The sequence below is a fragment of the Schistocerca serialis genome, chromosome 3 (assembly GCF_023864345.2).
Source record: "Schistocerca serialis cubense isolate TAMUIC-IGC-003099 chromosome 3, iqSchSeri2.2, whole genome shotgun sequence".
Taxonomy (NCBI): domain Eukaryota; kingdom Metazoa; phylum Arthropoda; class Insecta; order Orthoptera; family Acrididae; genus Schistocerca; species Schistocerca serialis.
Genome location: NC_064640.1, coordinates 348,741,605 through 348,761,167, shown reverse-complemented (window position 1 = coordinate 348,761,167; position 19,563 = coordinate 348,741,605). Strand labels below are relative to the sequence as shown.

General features: G+C 43.8%; 1 pseudogene; it reads left to right on the top strand.

The window, feature by feature from the left end:
- The first annotated feature begins 16,014 nt into the window (after positions 1 to 16,014).
- LOC126471891 (5S ribosomal RNA) lies at positions 16,015 to 16,132 on the top strand (annotated as a pseudogene).
- The last annotated feature ends 3,431 nt before the right edge of the window (positions 16,133 to 19,563 follow it).

Genomic DNA, 19,563 nt, shown 5'->3' with positions numbered 1-19,563 from the left:
GTTGTGGGGAAGGCTAACCAAAGATTGCGTTTTATTGCAGGACACTTAGAAAATGTAACAGACCTACTAAGGAGACTTCCTACACTATGCTTGTCCGTCCTTTTTTATAATACTGCTGCGCGGTGTGGGATCCTTAGCAGATAGGACTGGCGGAGTCCATCGAAAAAGTTCAAAGAAAGGCAGCACGTTTTGTACTATCGCGAAATATGGGAGAGACTGTCACAGAAATGATACAGGATTTGGGCTGGAAATCATTAAAAGAAAGGCGTTTTTCGTTGCGAGGGAATGTTCTCACTAAATTCCAATCACCAACTTTCTCCTCAGAATGCGAAAATATTTTGTTGACATAGGAAGGAACGATCACCACGATAAAATGAGGGAAATCAGAGCTCGTAAGGAAAGATATAAGTGTTCATGCTTTCCGCGCGGCGTACGAGATTGGAATAACAGAGAATTGTGAAGGTGGTTCGATGAACCCTCTGCCAGGCACTTAATTGTGATTTGCAGAATATCCATGTAGATGTAGAGGATTTTGGCTCTTGAGGAAGAATGGGATGCGATTCAGTGTTCAATAAATGCGAAGGGTTGCTGGATACTTTTGATCAAATAGCGTACTTCTCAGTCAGACCTAGAAATTGTATCGCTCAGCGACTCCGACAACGAATCGAATGGCAAGGTTTACCAGATCATAACACCGGTGGCGCTCTTCTCAGCATTCTTGCAGCTCGTGCGGTGCTCTGTGCTGTACTGTCGCCCGCCACCACCTAGTGTCACGTGTAGAGAACTCGTACTCTGTGGGACAGCATAATAATGCAAGTTCGGCGAGCTCCAGCGGATTCCTGTGTTTGTGCTCTTCTAGTTTTTCATCTACGTCTATACTCCACAAGCCTCCTTACGTGTGTGATGGTGGATGTTTTGCATACTACGACAGGAAATATGGCTAGTTCTTCAGAAAACAGTGCTGCAACTATCTGTGCATGCGCTTCTATCGGCAAACATAGCCTGAAGTAATGTTAACAGACAGCAACTTCGGAAATTTAAGGAAAAATATACTTTCATAAAAATTCCGAGCGACGTTGAGAAAGGACTACGTTGGTCCACTCTATTCGAAGGCGAGTGCGAAATTGCGATGCAAAGCAGAAATAAATGTTCGTTCTACTATCCATTACTTTCCCCGGATTTGAAACTTATCCAGAGCATCGCGGATGATATTGGTGGTGGAGACATTTGGCTTTCTAAGGAGAATGAAGATCATTCTTATTGAGTTTATAGGATAGGTGAATGATAGTAAACCTGTTAGTCCCCGTCCGTTTCTTAATAGCATGCTAGAGCAAACCAACAACATGATTTGGTGGTAGATCTGTGCATTGCGTAAATTAATTTTTATCTGTTTCATACGCTGCATCACTATGCTACAGTGAAAGAAGTTTATTTCCCCTGGATTTAAACTTTTACAATGTTGTTGTTGTGGTCTTCAGTCCTGAGACTGGTTTGATGCAGCTCTCCATGCTACTCTATCCTCTGCAAACTGCTTCATCTCCCAGTACGTACTGCAGCCTACATCCTTCTGAATTTGCTTAGTGTATTCATCTCTTGGTCTCCCTCTACGAGTTTTACCCTCCACACTGCCCTAAAAACTAAATTGGTGATCCCTTGATGCCTCAGAACATGTCCTACCAACCGATCCCTTCTTCTAGTAAGGCTGTGCCACAAGCTTCTCTTCTCCCCGATTCTATTCAATACCTCCTCATTAGTTATGTGATCTACTTATCTAATCTTCAGCATTCTTCTGTGGCACCACATTTCAAAAGCTTCTATTCTCTTCTTGTCCAAACTATTTATCGTCCATGTTTCACTTCCATACATGGCCACACTCCATACAAATACTTTCAGGAACGACTTCCTGACATTTAAATCTGCACTCGATGTTAACAAATTTCTCTTCTTCAGAAACGCTTTCCTTGCCATTGCCAGTCTACATTTTATATCCTCTCTACTTCGACCATCATCAGTCATTTTGCTCCCCAAATAGCAAAACTTCTTTACTACTTTAAGTGTCTCATTTCCTAATCTAATTCCCTCACCATCACCCGACTTAATTCGAATACATTCCATTATCCTCGTTTTGCTTTTGTTGATGTTCATCTTATATCCTCCTTTCAAGACACTGTCCATTCCGTTCAACTGCCCTTCCAAGTCTTTTGCTGTCTCTGACAGAATTACAATGTCATCGGTGATTCTCAAAGTTTTTATTTCTTCTCCATGGATTTTAATACCTACTCCGAACTTTTCTTTTGTTTCCTTTACTGCTTGCTCAATATACAGATTGAATAACATCGGGGAGAGGCTACAACTCTGTCTCACTCCCTTTCCAACCACTGCTTCCCTTTCATGCCCCTCGACTTTTATAACTGCCCTCTGGTTTCTGTACAAATTGTAAATAGCATTTCGCTCGCTGTATTTTACCCCTGCCACCTTCAGAATTTGAAAGAGAGTATTCCAGTCAACATTGTCAAAAGCTTCCTCTAAGTCTACAAATGCTAGAAATGTAGGTTTGCCTTTCCTTAATCCAGCTAAGATAAGCCGTAGGCTCACGTGTTCCAACATTTCTACGGAATCCAAACTGATCTTCCCCCAGGTCGGCTTCTACCAGTTTTTCCATTCGTCCGTAAAGAATTCGCGTTAGTATTTTGCAGCCGTGACTTATTAAACTGATAGTTCGTTAATTTTGACATCTGTCATCACCTGCTTTCTTTGGGATTGGAATTATTATATTCTTCTTGAAGCCTGAGGGAATTTCGCCTGTCCCATACATCTTGCCCACCAGATGGTAGAGTCTTGTCAGGACTGGCTCTCCCAAGGCTGTCAGTAGTTCTAATGGAATGTTGTCTACCCCCGGGGCCTTCTTTCGACTCAGGTCTTTCAGTGCTCTGTCAAACTCTTCACGCAGTATCGTATCTCCCATTTCATCTTCATCTTCATCCTCTTCCATTTCCATAATATTGCCCTCAAGATCATTGCCCTTGTATAGACCCTCTATATACTTCATCCACCTTTTTGCTTTCCCTTCTTTGCTTAAAAATACAGGGTTTCCATCTGAGCTCTTGATATTCATACAAGTGGTCCTCTTTTCTCCAAAGGTCTCTTCAATTTTTCTGTAGGCAGTATCTATCTATCTTACCCCTAGTGAGATAAGCCTCTATATCCTTACATTTTTCCTCTAACCATTCCTGCTTAGCTATTTTGCACTTTCTGTCGATCTCATTTTTGAGACGTTTGTATTCCTTTTTGCCTGCTTTATTTACTGCATTTTTATATTTTCTCCTTTCATCAATTAAATTCAATATTTCTTCTGTCACTCAAGGATATCTACTAGCCCTCGTCTTTTTACCTACTTGATCCTCTGCTGCCTTCACTACGTCATCCCTCAAAGCTACCCATTCTTCTTCTACTGTATTTCTTTCCCCCATTCTTGTCAACTGTTCCCTTATGCTCTCCCTGATACTCTGTACAACCTCTGGTTTAGTCAGTTTATCCAGGTCCCATCTCCTTAAATTGCCACCTTTTTGCAGTTTCTTTAGTTTTAAACTATGTTAGTTCAGTGCAATGTTTCTAATTTTCTCCTTTATTATGGTCAAGAGAAGAAAAGGGAAACATTTTCCTCGTCGTGGTCACAACTGCTACCGCATACTTGAAAAAACAGCAGCTGTTCTTACGGTTTAATAGTACCAATTAAAGCACGTTTCTTGTATGGTACATGACCTATACGAACTGTTTCTAGTGGAGGAAAGTGGTTAGCAGGGTGTGGCGCAACAGGTTGAAAATGGTAATAGGTGTTTTTGGGGATGAACTTGTAGTGTATACAGTCATTCCATGATAATTTGAGTTCCTTTGGACGGGAATTCTTTGTAAAGAATATTTCAATATCCAATGTTTTTATTTGCTTCAATGAAACACTCCAAATGGTCACTGGTCTAACTAGCCGTTTCGATGTATTTTTGACGTATTTTAGACGATTTGGGTATTTTCCAACTCTGATCTGTTTGAGCCAAATGTTAAATGAGCGCCATTGCTTTCATGGAAGACTAGAGTTATTCACTTTGTCAGTAGACCGCCTTAAACTGTTTCTCGCTATTAATTTTACAATAGTCTCATCTAGTATAGCGATATCGTTTTAAATTAAGGTCAATAATTTACAAAAGAAGTCAAGACACTTGCACCGTATTTAAATAACGTATTGATGGCAGGCAAAAAAATTGCAGTTTCATAAACGTTATGAGAAACTCTGAACTACTAAAGTACTTGCCATAACGTTTTCGTATACGAGAAATAAATTGGAAATGTTTCGATAGTCCACCTTACTGTTACCTTCGGGCCAATATGGCATGGAAATGAGTTGGTTCCTCCATGACGTTTTTATATGTAAACAGTAGCACTCGAAACATGAAGACTTTGTTTTGCTATAAATTCTACTCTACAGGGGTTAAGCTATAAACGCAATTTAGAACCAGCAGTGCAGTTCCAGAGCAGAATCATGCCACATCCAAGCCAGGGACAGAACAGTGGACTCGGTATTCAGCAGCTTTGAATCCGTCTCCGCGTTGACCGTGCTCCACGCTTTCAGGGAGGTACTGCAGCCCGATTACGAAAACTAGGTCGTCGGCCCAGAGCTTTTCGCACGAGCCTCTAACGCTAAAATTACCGTGACATGGGCACGGAGAAGCAGTATTTAAGGACGCGTGAACCAGTCCGTCATAGTGGAATAGCTGGGCAGTAATGTGATGTCGAGCCTCCGCGGTACCAGCACAAGGCCACTACGCTCCAAGCTGCCTGACTTCCTCGCAGCACCGACCGACGGCCACAACGTCCCGAACAGCTATCGCTACTTGATGCTGTTTCACGACACAGAAAAGTCACGAAGGCAGCCGAGATCAAACTCATAAGCCACAGGAAGAAGATATGGCAGAAACAAATACAATAGGAAACAGTAGCGAAATATCTGGGGTAACAAACGATGAACGTTCAGTACCAGTACAGAAAATAAACAGCAGTAAAGTTCGTAGTAACGATGATAAATTATTTTAAAAAATGTGGAAAATAGGCAACGAACTTAGGTAGAATTTACTAATAACGTTTATGAAACACAAAGATGATGATACTGACTTATTTTTCGTCACATCAGCGTGGTTATGTGCAATTTACCTGCAGTTTATAAGCCCTCCAACTTCCAACCCTCTCTCACGAAGTGTTGGAAGTACAGCACAATACAATAATGTATAAAATCTTATACACTTCCATCAGCGTCAAATACAGCTTTTCTTCTGCACTCGTTTCATTTATTAGGCACTGTGGTTTTATTCATCAATAACAAAACTGAGCAAGAAATTAAACTGTCTTTCATTCAAACGATACAACCTCCTGAACATGTTTTCATCACTTATCAAATGTTTTAAATAAACGCTGTGTAACTACACCTAGTGTACTACTTTTATATAAAGGCATTACCAGCTTTCGTCTTTTCCTCGTATGTACAATAAAATGTCACCATCTTCCTCTTCCAATATCAGTGCAATAACGGCGGCGGAGCTAGCAGACACCTTGCCTGGCGTAGTTATTACAAGCGACTGCATTGCTTGGCTGTCGCTGGGTTGCGCAACACACAATGCAGGCTATAGTGCTGTCGTCTGCCGTCTGCTATTGTGATCGGTCTCTGCCGCCGCCTTAGCGACCTCATATTCACCTGGAGCATGGTGACGCAGCAGCGACTGCAGCAGTGGAGTCGCGGAGACAGCAGCTGGTGTCCGTTGCATTGTGGAAACGACGTCATATTCACCGCGCTGCCAACTAATGGTTAAAAATAAGCCTCAGTAAAGAAGTCATTATAACCGCCATCGATCCTCCCTCAGCAAAGCGTCCTAGCCCACACCTAGGCGTCAGAGCCGTCCTCTTATAACTGGTGTCACAACGACAGCGGAGGATGAACATGAAGAATTAGATCGACAACCAGAAAACACCAGCCACAACCGTGGATCTTCTGTAGCGGGGGCGTCCTGTTCAACAATACGAGTAAGTGGCGAATTCAAAGATTTCTTTGAGCCTGCGTGGCTGTTTGTCTATGATTATTGGAGAAGCATCCAGTGAAACGTTGTAAGACTGACTCCTGGTCCAAGAAGATAAGGTATATCCAGAGTAAGTGATATAAAATTCTCTTTTAAATCCACCATGATCGAAAATATTCAGAGTTTTGTGGTGGAAATGACTAATACTGAGGGTAATTTCCAAGAATGATTGCCTATCGAAGTCGTGGGGTCCCAACGATACATGTCGAACGTGCGATTGTAAATCGATCATGCTACTCTGGTGGCGGTCGTTATGAGTATGTTTACGTTGCTCGCTACAGCGATGACAAAAGAAGAGCGTTACAAAAAGACATGTAATTGCAAAAGAGATGACTTATCTTACTCGTCTTCGGTGTTGTCGTCATGTTAAAGTCCATTACGGTGGTCTGGATGGATAATTTGGAACAGTCCAACCACGTATTCTTCCTGATACTCGTTCGTTTTCCGCACTATCCGCAATGAAATGTAAACGGTATTTCAGCTTCGAAACTGTTTTTACGAAGTTTTACACACTTCGCACCACCACAGTCTACATAGTCCCTTCTTTTCTCCTCTGGTGGTACTCCATACTTGTGACAAAAAGTCGAACAATTTTCTACGCTGGATAAACATGAAATTAGATTTTTCCATGTGACAGAATCCGCCGAAGAAACGTCAAGAACACCAGACATCCAATCACTAACGACATAAATCGTCTGAAATTCCGTATCAACTCACAAATAATTCGCGGAGGTATGTAATTTAGGGCAACTAAGGGAACAACGGGAAACAGATAAGAATGACGGTCACAAACATTTGATCACAACAACCGCCACCAGAGTCGCATGATCGATTTACGATCGTACGTTCGATATGCATCGTTGGGACACCGCAATTTCGATAGGCAATCATTCTTGGAAATTACAATACTGAGGGTCAAAAAGCTTATCATGAAGGTGGGAAGAGTGAGATCAAATTGAGGACCTGGATACAATACAGAATCAGCCTATTGATGGTCTTAATGCATAAACATCATATTCAGAATCCCTGAACCCTTCGCTATCCAACAAGCTATGTCTCAATTTCGTACACAGCTTATAGAGGTAAGGAGATCACAGAAACGATCGTCATGTGCTACGCTGTTGTTGTAAGGAACACGAGCGAGCCTGCAACAGCGCAAGTAAAGGAAAATGGCGCGTGCTAATGAGACGATGCATGAGAAAACGGGACACATTCAGTCCAGTTTTTCACATTGTTATGATTCAGATTTGTCTAACGATATACGGGAGTTGGATGAAATTTTTGCACCTAGGCTGAGAGGGAAGGAATAGAAGACAAACTCCTGGAAGAGAAACGTTGCAAAACGTGAGTGAAACATAGACAAAGGTTACATTTCCGTCACAACCGGCAAGGAGATGTAAGAAAATGCTGTAGGAAAAGGTACGGTACCGTGTGTTCGGTTTGACGTAGTCTTTATAAAAAAACTAGAACACAAATAAATGCAATAACTTTACTGTCGTACTTTTTGTGTAATGGAGCAAAATAATACAAGATACAATTTTAATGGGTTACTTAAAGAGAAAAGAGAAGATCCAGAAACAAAGAGAGGAATAATTTATGTTTTTACTCCGCCACACAAACAATGATGAAAAACCCATTTGTATGCAGTTTCTACTGTTAGTGTCGTAAGTATCCGAAATGAAATTAAGGACCGTACAACACTCTTTGTAAGCGGGTAAGTATTTGCGAAAAGAAAACATTTACGTACTACAAACGAACATGATTATGCCTACTGTTACATGAAGAAACGAATTTTGTTATATTCACTCCATTATTCTATAAAGGTGGTGTTCCAGAACAGCATTGGGGAAAACATACCAGTCGCCATAAAAAATAAATGAAGGAAAAAGAAGAATGGTGGCAACTTGTAGAAGAACACTGGAAGCAGGTTCCTCATAAAAAAGCCTTTTACAACAGAGCAAAGACAGCCAGGAAATATTTTGAATATCCTGAACTGAATGTTCTGAAGTTGTATAATGCATTCAACGAGTATTTTTATGACCGAACAGGTAGGCCACTGGAAATGAGTTATAGTGTCTATCACAAATATTTCAGAGAAACTGGCGGATTATCTTTCTGACAGCCAAGTCATTTGTGATTATTAGGCGGAATGCAAAGTGTATTTGAAAGCAAACATATACAGTAAATGTAAAACAGAGTGCACGTGTCTTAAAATGAAAGATGAGGCGTACAACAAAGTGAAATCAGATATCATATCCGGTGCAGGTGGCGATAGTTCCGATTTACTTGTGCTTTGTTTAAGTATAACCGCTAACTTTAACAAACGACTTTGGTGGCTATATATATTCACTTCGCATTGTCACAATGATGGCCATCGCTTCCTAGAGCTGGAGTCGCCAAAAAATACCTAATTCTGTTTGTTCTTTTCTGTATGATTTTATTGTTAACAAACTCGAAAGAATGTCCAACAAGAAAAAAGATAGTATCGTTGTCTGATAAATGTGGTGGTCAGAATAATAAAACGGTCATATAATGTTTTGTGCATGACTGTTCAAATTCTTAAAAGTTGGGCATTCTTTCGATCAATATGATCGAAATTATGGGAAATATGACATGCTCCTGAAACGGGTTGAAAACATACAAATGGTAAGGAGTACACGAACATAATAAAAATAAGTAGATCCCTTTGTTTCAGGTATGTCAGCCAACTTAATAAAAGACTGATCTTCAGCTCTTAAACGACTGTTTCTATGAGTACCAACTACAAAAGGGAATACATTTTCAATTAAGAAGTGTGGTCCCTGCCGTCGTTGGATAAGCAGTTGCAGCAGCAAGTCGTATACTCCTAGCTCACTCATTTGTTACATAGTTTAATTCTTAATTTCTTTGCGTGTTTTTGGTACTTGCATTGTTTAATTCATAAATTTCGGGCGTATTATAGTATTTGAGAGTTGTAGCATCGCGTTTTAGTACCTGAATAGTGTAAATTCGCGTAGTCTCCTTCCGCCGCCGAGCAGAGTGTCAGCAATGCGCTAGTAGCAGCATTACTGCATTTACTGGACGATCTTGTATTTTAATAACCGATTAAATTTTGTGTCGATTTGTTTGCGCTCTCTGTAGATTAGTTCAGACGTTCTTTGCACAACAGTTTTTAGCATGGATAGGGACTGCAACTGCTGTGTTCGGATGCAGGCTGAGTTGGCATCCCTTCGCTCCCAGCTTCAGGCAGTGTTGGCTTCGGTCACACAGCTTCAGGCTGTTGCCAATGGGCATCACTGTGGGGTTCCGGATGGGGGTTTGTCGGGGACGGCCAGCTCGTCCCACGCATCCCCCGATCGGACTACGACTGTGGTTGCCCGGGATACTGCCCACATTGAGGCTGATCCCTCACCTGTGGTAGAGTGGGAGGTCGTCTCAAGGTGTGGCAGGGGGCGAAAAACATTCCGGAGGGCTGAACGGAAGGCCTCTCCAGTTTGTCTGACGAACCTGTTTCAGGCTCTGTCTCAGGCTGATAATGATCTTCGGCCTGACATGGCTGCTTGTCCTGTTCCAGAGGTTGCCCCTCAGTCTGCAAGATCCGGGCGGTCGCAGAGGTTGGGCTTACTGGTAGTTGGGAGCTCCAATGTCAGGCTCGTAATGGGGCCCCTTAGGGATATGGCAGCAAGAGAGGGGAAGAAAACCAATGTGCACTCCGTGTGCATACCGGGGGGAGTCATTCCAGATGTGGAAAGGGTCCTTCCGGATGCCATGAAGGGTACAGGGTGCACCCATCTGCAGGTGGTCGCTCATGTCGGCACCAATGATGTGTGTCGCTATGGATCGGAGGAAATCCTCTCTGGCTTCCGGCGGCTATCTGATTTGTTGAAGACTGCCAGTCTCGCTAGCGGGATGAAAGCAGAGCTCACCATCTGCAGCATCGTCGACAGGACTGACTGCGGACCTTTGGTACAGAGCCGAGTGGAGGGTCTGAATCAGAGGCTGAGACGGTTCTGCGACCGTGTGGGCTGCAGATTCCTCGACTTGCGCCATAGGGTGGTGGGGTTTCGGGTTCCGCTGGATAGGTCAGGAGTCCACTACACGCAACAAGCGGCTACACGGGTAGCAGGGGTTGTGTGGCGTGGGCTGGGCGGTTTTTTAGGTTAGATGGCCTTGGGCAAGTACAGAAAGGGCAACAGCCTCAACGGGTGCAGGGCAAAGTCAGGACATGCGGGGACCAAGCAGCAATCGGTATTGTAATTGTAAACTGTCGTAGCTGCGTTGGTAAAGTACCGGAACTTCAAGCGCTGATAGAAAGCACCGAAGCCGAAATCGTTATAGGTATAGAAAGCTGGTTGAAGCCAGAGATAAATTCTGCCGAAATTTTTACAAAGGTACAGACGGTGTTTAGAAAGGATAGATTGCATGCAACCGGTGGTGGAGTGTTCGTCGCTGTTAGTAGTAATTTATCCTGTAGTGAAATAGAAGTGGATAGTTCCTGTGAATTATTATGGGTGGAGGTTACACTCAACAACCGAGCTAGGTTAATAATTGGCTCCTTTTACCGACCTCCCGACTCAGCAGCATTAGTGGCAGAACAACTGAGAGAAAATTTGGAATACATTTCACATAAATTTTCTCAGCATGTTGTAGTCTTAGGTGGAGATTTCAATTTAACAGATATAGACTGGGACACTTAGATGTTTAGGACGGGTGGCAGGGACAGAGCATTGAGTGACATTATACTGAGTGCACTATCCGAAAATTACCTCGAGAAATTAAACAGAGAACAGACTCATGGAGATAACATCTTGAACACACTGATAACAAACAGACCCGAACTTTTCTACTCTGTAAGTGCAGAACAGGGAATCAGTGATCATAAGGCCGTTGTAGCATCCCTGAATATTGAAGTTAGTAGGAATATAAAAAAAGGGAGGAAGGTTTATCTGTTTAGCAAGAGTAATAGAAGGCAGATTTCAGACTACCTAACAGATCAAAACGAAAATTTCTGTTCCGACACTGACAATGTTGAGTGTTTATGGAAAAAGTTTAAGGCAATTGTAAAATGCGTTTTAGACAGGTACGTGCCGAGTAAAACTGTGAGGGACGGGAAAAACCCACCGTGGTACAACAACAAAGTTAGGAAACTACTGCGAAAGCAAAGAGAGCTTCACTCTAAGTTTAAACGCAGCCAAAACCTCTCAGACAAACAGAAGCTAAACGATGTCAAAGTTAGCTTAAGGAGGGCTGTGCGTGAAGCGTTCAGTAGATTCGAAAGTAAAATTCTATGTACCGACTTGACAGAAAATCCTAGGAAGTTCTGGTCTTACGTTAAATCAGTAAGTGGCTCGAAACAGCATATCCAGACACTCCGGGATGATGATGGCATTGAAACAGAGGATGACACGCGTAAAGCTGAAATACTAAACACCTTTTTCCAAAGCTGTTTCACAGAGGAAGACCGCACTGCAGTTCCTTCTCTAAATCCTCGCACAAACGAAAAAATGGCTGACCTCGAAATAAGTGTCCAAGGAATAGAAAAGCAACTGGAATCACTCAACAGAGGAAAGTCCGCTGGACCTGACGGGATACCAATTCGTTTCTACACAGAGTACGCGAAAGAACTTGCCCCCCTTCTAACAGCCGTGTACCGCAAGTCTCTAGAGGAACGGAGGGTTCCAAATGATTGGAAAAGAGCACAGGTAGTCCCAGTCTTCAAGAAGGGTCGTCGAGCAGATGCGCAAAACTATATCTCTGACGTCGATCTGTTGTAGAATTTTAGAACATGTTTTTTGCTCGAGTATCATGTCGTTTTTGGAAACCCAGAATCTACTATGTAGGAATCAACATGGATTCCGGAAACAGCGATCGTGTGAGACCCAACGCGCTTTATTTGTTCATGAGACCCAGAAAATATTACATACAGGCTCCCAAGTAGATGCTATTTTTCTTGACTTCCGGAAGGCGTTCGATACAGTTCCGCACTGTCGCCTGATAAACAAAGTAAGAGCCTACGGAATATCAGACCAGCTGTGTGGCTGGATTGAAGAGTTTTTAGCAGACAGAACACAGCATGTTGTTATCAATGGAGAGACGTCTACAGACGTTAAAGTAACCTCTGGCGTGCCACAGGGGAGTGTTATGGGACCACTGCTTTTCACAATATATATAAATGACCTAGTAGATAGGTGGTGAGACACATGGGGTGGAGCAGGGTTGCTGATTTTCTCTGAAAGCCCTGTCATAGGATGGTGTCCAATACCGCGTCGCATTTCTGCTGAGGAAGTTATGAAGAAGTACGGCGATAGCTACTGTCTGTGGTATGAATTATCAGTAATACTTCAACTGTCTCAGTACTGACTTGAATTGGCCAGTATATATTGCTACGGGCGATTTTGGAACTGCCTCAACATATTGACGTGTGCGACGAATGCCTGCAGCACTGAGGATACGTTTCAGATATTTGCTCATGCTGAAAAGAAGCTAGACTTGTCCTTATTGCACGTAATACTGTATTTGCTTTCTGAGATATTGAAAACAATATTTCTAAGTTGATCCCCAAATCCTCAGCACTTTTGTCCACTACAAGGATGTCATCTAGGTAGTTTGCTATATGCAGCACATCACGGATGGAATGACTGAGATATGTTTGGAAAATGGCTGGGACGCTAGCCACTCTGAATGACAGGTGGCTGTACTGGTAAAGTCCAGATGGATCAATGATTACTGGCATCTGCCAGGATTCGGCATCCAGTTGAAGCTGAATGTACACATCTGTGAGGTCAGTATTAGCAAGCATCCTTCCACCCACCAAACAAGTCAAGATGTGCTCCACCTTTGGAACTGGAATGAATTCACCACGGACTGGAAGTTTATTGTATTCTTAAATCACCACATATGCATATGGCGTTATTCCGCTTTTCTGCTATGACTATAGGCGTGGCCCATCACATGTCTGAGAGAGGGGTAAGCGTTTCCTCATCCCGTGATTCTTATAATTAAAGTTACAGCATGTCCCGTAAGGCAAAGGCACGTTACGTGCTTTAAAGAATCTTTGGGTGGCGGATGGGAGTAGGATGATATGGTATTCAGACTCCCTGCCACCTGATCCTTGTTGGGAAAACACTGAGTTGAATTTTGCAAGCAATGTGTCAAGGAAGTCAGGAACGTTAAGGGAGTGGTTGGTGCTTGTAGAGTAGTGTATCTACAGTCCCTATGCGTTGAAAAGGTCCATTCTCAATACAGTCACAGCTCTTGGATAGTTCACTACAAGGAAGCAGGTCTTGGTTGTGTGGATGCCGTAATGGACCTTCGCAGTGAATTCTTCCGAAAAATGTTCGAGGCCATTGCAGTGAGTTCTCATCTGAAATTCCACAGGTTGGAGGGTTTTGAGGCCCATCTCCTCATCAGACTGCCAGTTAGTGATGATTGCAGATCTTGTGTTTAATTTAAAACTGAGTAGCACAACATCAAAGTGGATTGTCAGGGAGATAATGTTTGTGGTCGTTGGGAACATTGATTTTATATATGCTATGTCTACGGAAGTTTGTCTCCTGTCGCTGTTTCATCTTCCAGCGGATCGACCCTCTTGTGGTCCACTGACATTTTTGACAATGAGTGACACACTTCTGTTTGATGTCCACGCTTCCCTCACGTTGTACACTTCGCCCTGCAAAAATTACATTGTTGACAGGGATGTGATATAAAACACTGGCTACACGATGACAACTGTTGACGCCGGCGTTTCGGTCCCTTTTTAGTTTTATACCATCTGTCGATCCGCCTTGCCTGGTGATGGTGGTCTACGGGTTGTCCTGTCAGTAAAAATTTTGAGCGGGTCTTGAGCTGCTACCGAATGAAACGATTTGGCGAAAGCGTTCATGATGGGCAAACGTGTATGTAACTAAGGGTTTTTCAGTTTCAAAAAGTCCATCTGGCGCATACTATAATATGACGTCACTGGCTCATCAAGCTACGTAAGGCTGTTAGCAGTCCTGATTAGTGCACACAACTCTACAGTCCCTGGATAACATTCGTTATCACCGAATCAATTATCCGTATGATTTGCCGTTCTCCAGCTTGTGACAGCTGAAGAACTTACGTCTAGCTGTCGGTAAATGGACCTAAGAACCAAAATATTCAAGCACACTGGATTTGGTGTTGGCCCACCCGTAGCCTTGATGACAGCTTCCACTCTTGCACAAATACGTTCAGTCAGGTGCTGGAAGGTTTCTTGGGGAATGGTAGCCCGTTCTTCACGGAGCGCTGCATTGAGGAGAGGTTTACATATCGGTTGGTGAGACCTGGCACGAAGTCAGCGTTCCAAAACATCCCAAACGTGTTCTGTAGGATACATTATGAAGAGGTGCTCGATCGTGTTGAAAGATTCAATCGCCATGCCCGAATTGCTCTTCAACAGTGGGAAAAAAGATGCTGCTTAAAACATCAATGCGGGCCTGTGCTGTGATAGTGCCTCGCAAAACATACAGAAGTCCAAACCTTCGGCAAATTGCTCGTGTACCCTTGATGACTGCACGACACAAAGCTTTACGCCTCGCCTGGGTCCGCCAACACCAACATTCGACTGTTGGTGACTGGAAAGATGTTGCCTGGTCGGACGAGTCTCGTTTCAAATTGTATCGAGCGTATCGACGTGTACGGGTGTGGGGCGCGTGCAGTTGGAGTGATATGGGACCCCTGATATTTCTAGAAATGACTTTAACAGGTGACACGTACGTAAGCGTCCTGTTTCATAACCTGCATCCACTCATGTCCAGTGTGCATTTCGAAGGACTTGGGAAATTCCAGCAGAACAATACGACATACGTCCAGTATTGCTATAGAGCGGCTGCAGGAACATTCTTCTGTGTTTAAACACTTCCGCTGGCCACCAAACTCCCAAGAAATGAACATTAATATGCATATCTGGGATGCCTTGCAACGTGCGGTTCAGAAGTGATCTCCACCCCCTCGTACTTTTACGGATTTATGAACAGCCCTGCAGGATTCATGGTGTCAATTCCCTCCAGCACTACTTCATACATTAGTCGAGCCCATGCCACGTCGTGCTGCGGCACTTCCGCGTGCTACACGATATTACTCAGTTGTACCAGTTTCTTTGGTTCTTCAGTATATAATACTACAGAGGAATCCTCCTCTTTTTGATTACTTTCAATTACGTTCTTCGTCACCTTACTTTCTTTACTGCATCTTCCTTCTTTAGTCTATCAGTCCACTTCACCTCACCAATTATTCTCCCTTGGCAAATTTCAAACCATATTTGATTAATTAAATGTAAACCAAATTAATTTATTGGAGCAGTATGATGTTGCCGACAACAGTATCTATATCCAAAGGTGTGTCTCAAGAGGTTCCGTAATTTGACACTTTGAACGTTACTGTGTCACCCTTGATTACACAGTTACTTATTTTCCAAGTTCTTACGCATTAGTAGTCATGCAACTTTAATGAAACTCTATTTCTATATTGCTTAATAGTCGTTTTGACCTCTAAGACCTTATGCGTTCCCTATATTTACCGGTCACTTCTGTTCCAGGATTTCCTGGTCCATTCTCCTTTTCTCAGGTCCCTAGCCTTTATACTGATGTTCATACCATCGTTTCATCTTCTACGTATCCTTCCTCAGCCTCTTCTGCTTTCCACTGATCCTGAAAATGCTACTCGGAATCGTCTCTCTTCATTCATCCTAAATAGATGTCCTGCCAGATCAACCTTCTTTTATTCATCCTTCGCCCAATATCAGCTTGTGAGTATAGCTCTGCCGAATTTGAACTTTTCATGAGTGAAGTTCCTACTGGGACCAAATACTTTCCTTAATACCTTTCTCTCGAAGACAAGCAGTTTTTGTTCATATCCTTTCCGTAATGTAAATGTTTCAGACCCATATAGATACACCGGCAACGGCCTTGCCACAGTGGATACACCGGTTTCCGTGAGATCACCGAAGTTAAGCGCTGTCGGGCGTGGTTGGCACTTGGATGGGTGACCATCTAGGCGGCCATGCGCTGTTGCCCCTTTTAAGGGTCCCTCAGCTTCGTGATGCTAATTGAGGAGATACTCTACTGAATAGTAGCGGCTTCAGTCAAGAATACCATCATAACGACCGGGAGAGCGGTGTGCTGACCACATGCCCCTTCTATCTGCATCCTCCACTGAGGATGACACGGCGGTCGGATGGTCCCGGTAGGCCACTCGTGGCCTGAAGACGGAGTGCATATAGATGCACCAGGAAAATTACGGTCTGGTATTGTCTGACTAAAAAAAACCCTTGAAACGGCTCTAATACATAAGAATTCTTATAAGCCAAAATTTGACTAATTTGCCACTGTGATTCTTGGCTTAATGTCATTTTCCATTCTATTGCCTTCGCTAAACATGGACTGAAGTTCACCATGATAGACTAAACATTTTACCTCTGGAGGATATACACTCCTGGAAATTGAAATAAGAACACCGTGAATTCATTGTCCCAGGAAGGGGAAACTTTATTGACACATTCCTGGGGTCAGATACATCACATGATCACACTGACAGAACCACAGGCACATAGACACAGGCAACAGAGCATGCACAATGTCGGCACTAGTACAGTGTATATCCACCTTTCGCAGCAATGCAGGCTGCTATTCTCCCATGGAGACGATCGTAGAGATGCTGGATGTAGTCCTGTGGAACGGCTTGCCTTGCCATTTCCACCTGGCGCCTCAGTTGGACCAGCGTTCGTGCTGGACGTGCAGACCGCGTGAGACGCCGCTTCATCCAGTCCCAAACATGCTCAATGGGGGACAGATCCGGAGATCTTGCTGGCCAGGGTAGTTGACTTACACCTTCTAGAGCACGTTGGGTGGCACGGGATACATGCGGACGTGCATTGTCCTGTTGGAACAGCAAGTTCCCTTTCCGGTCTAGGAATGGTAGAACGATGGGTTCGATGACGGTTTGGATGTACCGTGCACTATTCAGTGTCCCCTCGACGATCACCAGTGGTGTACGGCCAGTGTAGGAGATCGCTCCCCACACCATGATGCCGGGTGTTGGCCCTGTGTGCCTCGGTCGTATGCAGTCCTGATTGTGGCGCTCACCTGCACGGCGCCAAACACGCATACGACCATCATTGGCACCAAGGCAGAAGCGACTCTCATCGCTGAAGACGACACGTCTCCATTCGTCCCTCCATTCACGCCTGTCGCGACACCACTGGAGGCGGGCTGCACGATGTTGGGGCGTGAGCGGAAGACGGCCTAACGGTGTGCGGGACCGGAGCCCAGCTTCATGGAGACGGTTGCGAATGGTCCTCGCCGATACCCCAGGAGCAACAGTGTCCCTAATTTGCTGGGAAGTGGCGGTGCGGTCCCCTACGGCACTGCGTAGGATCCTACGGTCTTGGCGTGCATCCGTGCGTCGCTGCGGTCCGGTCCCAGGTCGACGGGTACGTGCACCTTCCGCCGACCACTGGCGACAACATCGATGTACTGTGGAGACCTCACGCCCCACGTGTTGAGCAATTCGGCGGTACGTCCACCCGGCCTCCCGCATGCCCACTATACGCCCTCGCTCAAAGTCCGTCAACTGCACATACGGTTCACGTCCACGCTGTCCCGGCATGCTACCAGTGTTAAAGACTGCGATGGAGCTCCGTATGCCACGGCAAACTGGCTGACACTGACGGCGGCGGTGCACAAATGCTGCGCAGCTAGCGCCATTCGACGGCCAACACCGCGGTTCCTGGTGTGTCTGCTGTGCCGTGCGTGTGTTCATTGCTTGTACAGCCCTCTCGCAGTGTCCGGAGCAAGTATGGTGGGTCTGACGCACCGGTGTCAATGTGTTCATTTTCCATTTCCAGGAGTGTATATTACGATGACCCAAATGAAATCGTAGAATGAGTATGAGTACTCACAGCATCGGCTGCTGCTGGGAATACAGGTCATATGAATGAAATGATATCAATCATTCCAGAGCTTCGAGAAAGATGTATCACTGAGTAATTACGGAGACAGTTGTGCATGAGGTATTCCCGTCAGTGCACAACATATTCCCGCACAGACATACGATATTACAAGAGTTGAATGATTTATGGCCGCCTGATCTTGTAGATATGTGAGAATATTCACGATCAAATACAGGGGTCATGTAGATTTCAATGGTCGTAAACACGTATTCCAGATTTGTATGGGCTCTGCCTAAGAGGGTAAAGAAGGGGAAGGAATTTGTGCAGGTGTTTGAACAGTTGCTGCAGACCAGAGTAAATTGGTATCCTGACAACTTTCAAACTAGCCATGGGGACGAATTTTACAGTAGGCATCTCAAAGCAGTAACGATATAGAATAAACCAAAACTCAAAATTCTTCCATTTGAACAGTGTTATTGGCCATTATATCATGATAATCAAAATCCAGATCTGGATCCAATTTAATCTTCGTTGATTATACAGGTGGCTAGACATTCTACCACATGTTACTGACGAGTATATCTGGATTATTGACCATAATCCGACAGTTATCGATGTCAGGGAGAAGATACTAGCGTAATGGCACAATTTCGCATCAAAATAAAACATTTGGGTGAAAGCTCACAGTTTACCGTATGACAGGACATGCAAACTTCAAGCCATGCAGTACCGTGACATGAGTGCTAGGAAAGGCATCAGAAGATCTGAAGGTGGTATTCACAATAACCAACCAGTTGAACTCCATATCCCTGGGTACAACTTCTGTGGACTTGGAACGAAGCTGAAAAAGCGTCTAGCTAATGGAGGTAAGGGAATTAATATACTAGACGATGCATGAAAGGAGCACAGTATTGCTTGCACTACAAATATGGGTCGTCCCATTGCAGGCCGAATATTACCTGATAAAACTAAGCAGAAACATTGAAGGAAGTACACTGGTACAGGACAATGTATTGTTGCATTCACAGTCGATAGAGCAATGTGTGCCAAACTTATATTGGGTGCTGAAATATATTTCAGGTGTATTATGAATGCAGTTTGTCATTCACAAAAAACGAGAGAAACCTTTGGCATGTTTAAAAAATTACATATAGTCAGCGGTGGCAGCCGGGAAAGGTATTTGAGGCATAAATTAGGAAGAAAAAGCAAACAGAGAAGTAACTACAGGAAGCTATAAGACATACGACGTATGACAATAGAGGACATTGCTATCCATAAAGAACTATATTTAAAATCATACAGAGAACAGCTGCTCATTAAAACTAATAGTGATAATTCCAGACACACTGCTTACAAATATGGCTCTCCTTAAACTTATGAGAAAACTCAAAATCCCAAGATTGCACAGTGTGTTTGTATGGGATACACTGCCAAAGATGACGTGGAAATCCAGAGAATGTGTAATCGTTAATTTAGATGTTGCAGGAGGGTATAGGAGTCACTGTGTTATGTCTGTTAAATAAAAATTGAATACCATTTACTACTTTGATTCAGTTG